Source organism: Pteronotus mesoamericanus, unplaced genomic scaffold (assembly GCF_021234165.1).
Source record: "Pteronotus mesoamericanus isolate MK-2021 breed Mesoamerican mustached bat unplaced genomic scaffold, CSHL_Meso_final contig_50, whole genome shotgun sequence".
NCBI lineage: Eukaryota > Metazoa > Chordata > Mammalia > Chiroptera > Mormoopidae > Pteronotus > Pteronotus mesoamericanus.
In genome coordinates this window covers 33595322-33602511 of record NW_026555186.1, presented here as the reverse complement: position 1 = coordinate 33602511, position 7190 = coordinate 33595322, and the positions used below count along the sequence as shown (strand labels likewise).

Here is a 7190-nt window from a genome sequence, read left to right as displayed (position 1 = left end):
TAACAGCTGATACAGTAACATTTCATTTTTTGACTGGTAGCTTTGCTGTAATGTGGATACTGCCTTGGAATATTTCCATGCTTTAGAAATGTTGTTCCAAGTAGAATTGGAAAGAAGCTACATCTCAACCTCAAATGTACCCATAAAAAAGCTGATTATTAGAAGTGTTCTTTACAGTGGCAATATCTCATTATACATTTCAATGTTCTCACTGAAATTCTTTAAGAAGTTGCTCTCCAGCATTCCTTTTTACATGTAATCTTTAAGAATATAGGGGAGAAAAATCAAGGAAGCCTTCTTGTCTCTGTAGGTGGTTTTTCATGACGGCAAAGTTATCTAAGAGAAATTGCTTTCACAGAATTCCAGCTGCTTGTGGTGGCAGCACAGAACCCCATTAGGGAGTCTGTTTGCCTTTTGGAGATCCATTCTCTTTTCCAGGTTGCTGAGGTCCATGTAATCCAACACTGTATAATAGGAATATAATGTGAGATGCCCTATGTGACTCACACTATTACTAATTAATTACTAATTACTAATTACACTATTACAAATATAATTCCAAATTTTCTACTTACTATACGAGAATAAGTTTTTTAAAAATCAAAATAAAGTTTAATAATATATTTAACTTAATCCACTATATTCAAAACATTATTTCAACCTGTAAGCAGTATTACAAATTACTAATGAAATATTTTGCATTCTTTTTGTTGACACCAAATCTTCAAAATGCAGTGTGTATTGTTGCACTGGCAGCACATCTCAGTTTGTTCCAGGCATTTTTCAAGTGCTTAGTAGTTATGTGTGGCTAATAGGTAAGGTTTTGGACAGGGCAGGTTTAATTCATTGCTTTTTACCACAACATGTAACAGTGTCTGAGGGACCAGAGGGAACTGATGTGTCCCCAAACAATGAGCAGCTTCCATTTTCAGCAAATACCTTTAAAATCCATTATTAGCAAAGTGTTCCTCTGATGCATTAAATTATATAGTTACTCATTCCTTCAATATTTAGTGATTACTGGGTACTGAGATTATCTCAAATACACCTGATCTTATAACTTTGAAAGATGAATAACTGAATTTCTACTTACTGACAGGATCACATAATTTGATAGTTATATTTCAGAACTTTCATAGAATTATGAAGATAGTACTGACAGCTCTCATATACATTATACCCAGTTTCCCCAAATATTAATGACTTACATTATCATGGTTCGTTTTTCACAATTAATGAACCAATGTTGACATAGTGTTATTAAGTAAAGTCCGTACTTTTTTCAGATTCCCTTCTTTTTTTTCTTAATTTCCTTTTTCTGTTCTATAATACTACATTACTTTTAGTCTTTATGTATTTTTAAGCTTCTCTTAGCTGTTAGTTTCTCAGACTTTCCTTGTTTTTAAAAATCTGACAATTTGACATTACTGCTCAGGCATTTTGCAAAATGGCTCTCAATTGGGATTTGATTTCTTTTTTTAATTGACTGGGGTTATGTGTTTTGGGGAGGAAGAGCAGAGCTAAAGTGCTCATCACATACTATCCTTGTGACTTATTATTGTGATGTTACCCTTGATCACTTGTTTGAGGTAGTGTTTGTCAGATTTCTACACCTCATAGCAACCTTTCCTTGCCTTTTCCATACAATACTGTTGGGAAGGAAGTCACTATGTATACTCTAGACTAAAGGGCAGTATATCTCCATGAAATATTTAGAATTCTTTTTGCATAGGAGATTTGCCTATTTACCTAATTTATTTTTCATCCAATAATTTTTTATATCAGTTTGGACTTAAGAATACTTCTTTACGCTTTGATTATTATCCAATACACTTGATTTAATTTATTTTTTTGCTCATTTCAGCTTTGGCTGAGCCATTGGGAGCATTTTCAGTTCGCTACTATATCTCTTTGACTTGCCTCCAACATTGAGGTCTTTTCGGAATCTTTGTGCTTTTGTTGTTTTGCTTTATTTTGTCTTTGAGAACTTTCTTACTTTTTGACACCATGGAATGCTCCAGAACCATCTTTTAAAAAAATTTTTATTTTATTTATTTACTTTTAGAGAGAGGGAAGGGAGGAAGAGAGGGAAACATCAATGTGTGGTTGCCTCTCACACGCCCCCTGCTGGAGACCTGGCCTGCAACCCAGGCACGTGCCCTGACGGAATCAAACCAGTGACCCTTTGTTTCTCAGTCTGGCTCTCAGTACACTGAGCCACACCAGAATCATCTTTTATATTTTTCTACCCTAGTCCTAACATCAAATGTTTCTCCAAGAAGCCTGTGTTGCCTTTTTTTTTAAGAATTATTTTTTTTAAAAATCTGGGTACTGAGTGTTTAATGTTTTATAGAGTGTTGTTAGTAACTTATAATTAGTTTCCCCCAGAAAAAAATGAGCAACATATACTACTATGAACATTTTCCAAGTGTCATATTTACATATGGTAAAATTTGAAGAGCATCTGGAATCAGCTTGGTGCAATATTATTACCAAGGCATTCCTATCAATGGCAATCCAGGAGTAGAATAGAAAATGTACCCACGACTGGCAAATAACACCTCTCACAATTTTTTTGTGAATCAAACATGAAACACGGCCAAGTAACTAAATATTATATTATATGCCACCTGAAAAAAAAGCAGCTCAGTGAAATAGAAGAGAAAATGTGTTGGCCCAAGGGAAGATAAAAGACTATTATTGTACATAAAAATGAATAAAGTTATGCAATTATGCTTGCATGTATGTTCACTGCTGTGAGGTCTTTAAGATTGTTTAAATCTGATATATAGCACACAAAATTTTCTTAAGCCACTGAATTATAATTATGATTTCTAAGTGTTGTTATTTAACTTTATTATAAGCATTCAATTTCATAATATTTAGATAATGTAGGAGAAATTTAAGGGATAGTTTTCTGTTTTTAAGAGAACAGAAACTCTACACTGGTCTATTTGATTGCTGTATCCCTTATCCTGCTCCTCCCTCTCCCTCTTCTTATCTTTGCCAATACAGCACAATCATTAAAAATTTTTTCTAAAACCGTCATGGAATGATCACTTCTTAAGATAAAGTTGGACAAGGCCAAGTAAATATTTCACTAAAATATTCCACTGGAGCTGGTCTTGGAGTAAAGAAGGGAGACATTCCTTCCAACTATGGAAGCACTAATGCAAACCAGTTCTGGTGTTTGGTTTGATTCTACTGCTTCTAATTCCATAGAGCAGTGACCTCATTCTAGCCCAGCCCTTGCTGGTTTGATAATCCTACTCTCTTCATTTTGGCCACCTCAGCATTTTCTACAACCAGCTGCTCTCCCAACTCCTATTCCTTTATCTATATCTGGGCAGTATCTTCAGTTTTCACATGCATCTTGCTCCCGCTTGTACTTAACTCATCAGATATTACTATTAACTCTTCAGTTTTGGGTCAGTTTGGTCTGAGGAGGAGTAAAGCACACATCCCTGATGTAGTTCAGAAACCATGATTTAAGCCTATACCACTTCAGACTCTTATTGAACTTTTGAAACAAAACATTAAAGATGATGAATTGCTCAACTACATGTGCTTAAGGTCCTACATTAAACGTGTCTTGGGAAGTTCGATTCTCTTGCCAAACAAAGATTTTGAGAAAACTGGAATGTGTGTGTATTCTCAATTTTTCTCTCTCCTTAGACAAGATATGTGCATTAATACGCAACCTCCCTCAGTCTCTCTCTCTCTCTCTCTCTCTTTTCTCATTAGAGTGTCATTTCATCCAAGTCAAGGATTTTTCCACAAAATCCCTCAGAGTTAACCCTTAACTGTGACTCAAACATCTTCATTTCTTCCTGGAACTCAACTTCTTTTTGACATTTGCTCTTTTGCTTTTGCACAGGTCAATTCTTAAAAAACTGTCTTTCATACTGAACTGAAATTTATCTTATCATCTGCACCTATCATTCCTGGAATCAAATGAGATATTATATATAGGAACTTTTTGAAATAGCAAAGCACTGAATGCATATAAATCTATCTTAATTTTACTATGTAGAGTTTGAAAATGTGCCCTGCTTACTCTTCTATCCAGGTCATTGGAGTAGATGAATAGAATAGGCAAGGAAAATACTCTGCACAGGTTTCTGAAGAGCTTCTGCCAGTGTGACATTCCATTAATTTGTGTTTTTAAACAGTTCCATTTAAGCAATGAAAGTCAAGGACCAAGCAAAACCAAGAGCTAGAAAAGAGGAACTAAACTAAAACAGGAAGACACCAGGACCCAAGGATTCAGGTTGATCAAGGGCCAGAAAAAGCAAGCGGAGGTTGGTGTGGCTGAACTACCCCTGCTGGGTAAAACGTTTCTGCTTCCCTCCTCAGGGTCAAAGACAGCCTCTGAGTACTTGCGAAACCTCTAATTATGAGCCCGCCAAATAAAAAACAGCACTAGTATAGAAAAGGGTCCCAGCTTAAGGCTTAAGAAGATTCCCAAACTTACTCTTAAGACATCATATTGGGAGCTGTACTTCAGGCCGGGTTGGGTGTGCTCAGCTCCCAAGCTGTGATTCGGATGAACTGCCCCGCCAGCAGTCCTACATTCGGGGCTCAAATGAAGGCAAGATCAGAACAGTTCCAGACGCTGTGTCTGCAGGTGTCCACTAGACAAATTTGACAAGGACTCCCAAATCCAAACTTCCACACACACTCAGAAATTACTGGAAGCTTTATGGAATTTCAAAGGCTGTAAATAGAACGCCTTGATCCAAGTAACATAATATTTGGACACTCCTGAGATAGCCTTTGTGGGAATTCCAGGTTCATAATACTTAAGAGGCAGTTTTCACTGAGGGTGCCAAATTGGTTCAATATATAAAATAAATGATTATGTACGAAAAACTTCTACATTCTTTGGATTGGAATGAGTACTGTGTATTATTTGGAACATAAATTCAAAGTTCATGGTAAAGTTTAGGATATGACATATGACTTTATATTCAATAAATGATAATTAGGCCCTTATACTGTATCTAGTGAGTGATCTTATTTGCTTTTATGGAGACAGAGTCTCTAAGTACTTTCTTAATCTCATCATGATCCTTTCAAAAATGCAAGCTTTGATAACAATATTAACTTTTAGATAAAAGGCCTAAACTGTAAGAAAAATTTTAAGATATTTATTGTACACATGGCTATAATGAATATAATGTGAATTTATAATATGCTCTTGCCTAACCAAAAGATCATACAGATAAGTTGTCTTCATAGAATATTAATAATAAATAATAAAAACCTTGCTTTAAATAGTTACCCAATACTATGAGTTATAGCTTCAGGGATTTATATAGCATCATACCTCTTGAAGTATAGCACAACAAGCCAAATTCTAAGTGGAAGTATAGGCATTTTTTTTAATTATTATTGTATTTTCAGCTTTATTATCTTATAATTGACAAATTAAAATTGTATATATTTAAAGAGTACAACTTGCTGTTTTATGATTATCACCGCTACTCAAGCTCATTAATATACCCATCACCTCACATTGTTGTCTTTTATTGTTGTTGTTGCGAAATATTGAGATGCCTCTTAGTGCCCTCACTCGCTGCTGAAAGCCTGCCTCGCTGCTTGCACACCCTTATACTGTACCTGGCATATACTACATTCCCTGCAGAAATGCTTCGATTACACAAAGTCCTTCACCAGATTAGGCCAATGTCTGAGACACTGGCTCCTCGTCTAACTCAGACTTATTCCAAAGATGTAAACTTTGGTGCAGATGCCTGCACCTTAATGCTTCAGGATGTGGGCCTTTTAACCCATGCTGTAGCTGTTACTGTGGGGCCAAAGGGAAGAACAGTGATTATCGAACAAAGTGGGAGAAGGCCAAAAGCAACAGAAGATGGTGTGACCATTGCAAAGTTCATTGACTTAAAAGATACATACAAAAATATTTAGAATATTGAAAGATGAATAGAAAAATACTTTTCAAGATGTTGTCAATAATACAAACGACGAGCCTAGGGATGGCACCAGCACTGCCACCGTGCTGACGCGGCTCTGTCGCCCGCAGGATTTGAGATTGGCAAAGATGCTAATGCAGTGGAAATCAGGAGAGCTGTGATGTTAGCTGTGGATGTTGTAATTGCTGAACTTAAGAAACTGCCTGAATCCCTGACAACCCCTGAAGAAATAGCTCAGGTTGCTACAATTTCTGCAAATGGAGACAAAGAAATTGGCCACATCATTTCAGATGCAATGAAAAAGATGGGAAGAAAAAGAGTGTCACCCCAGTAAAGGATGGAAGAATGCTGAATGATGAATTAGAAATTATTAAAGGCATGAAATTTGATTGAGGTTATATTTCTCCATACTTTATTATTACAGCAAAAGGTCAGAAATATGAGCTCCAAGATGAATTCCAAGGAAAAATCCAGGAGTCTTTACATACCTTCCATCCAAAACCAGGCCCAACACCCTATGCATTCCAGAAGTGTCCTATTTTTCTAGCCTATCCCAGCTAGACTGGCAGGTCTGCCCCTCTACTTGATTTCTGAGGAGGACTTTTCACTTTTCCCCTCGTTCTTCTCACTCTTCAGCTTGCACATTATCTCTGCTCCCTCCCCCACACCCTCTGCCATGGTCCGGAAGTGGGGAGGAGGGCTTCTAGCTACGTGCAGGGTGCAGGCAACGCCAGCATCGCCAGCAAGCTGCAATTTCAATCCTGCCACCTTAGACACTTCCAGACCCACTTCACAGGGTCCCTTCCCTCTGCCCAGTGATCTGGTCAAATCCCCCCTGAAACAAGAGTAGGCTGTTGAAGAAGGATTTTTTTGGATGGGGGTTGTGCCCTGCTTTTGTGATTCCAATCTTTGGACTCATTAACTCCAGCTAATGAAGATCAAAAAATGGGTATAGAAATTATTTTTAAAAACACTCAGAATTCCAGCAATGATCATTGCTAAGATTGAGGGTGTTGAGGGTTTGTTGATAGTTGAGAAAATCATGTAAAGTTCCTCAGAAGTTAATTATGCTGCTTACAGATTTTTGTGAATATGATGGAAAAAGAAATCATTGACCCAATGAAGATTGTAAAAAGTGTTTTATTGGATGCTGCTGGAGTGGCCTCTCTGTTAACAACAGCAGAAGATATAGTTACAGAAATCCTGAAGAAGAGAGAAACCCTAGAATGAGCAGAATGGGCAAAATGCGAGATA

The 7190-nt window shown here is 36.9% G+C and overlaps 1 pseudogene; it reads left to right on the top strand.

Annotated features, from left to right (window-relative positions):
• The first annotated feature begins 5649 nt into the window (after positions 1 to 5649).
• On the top strand, positions 5650 to 6497 carry LOC129074505 (60 kDa heat shock protein, mitochondrial-like; annotated as a pseudogene).
• Positions 6498 to 7190: the final 693 nt, after the last annotated feature.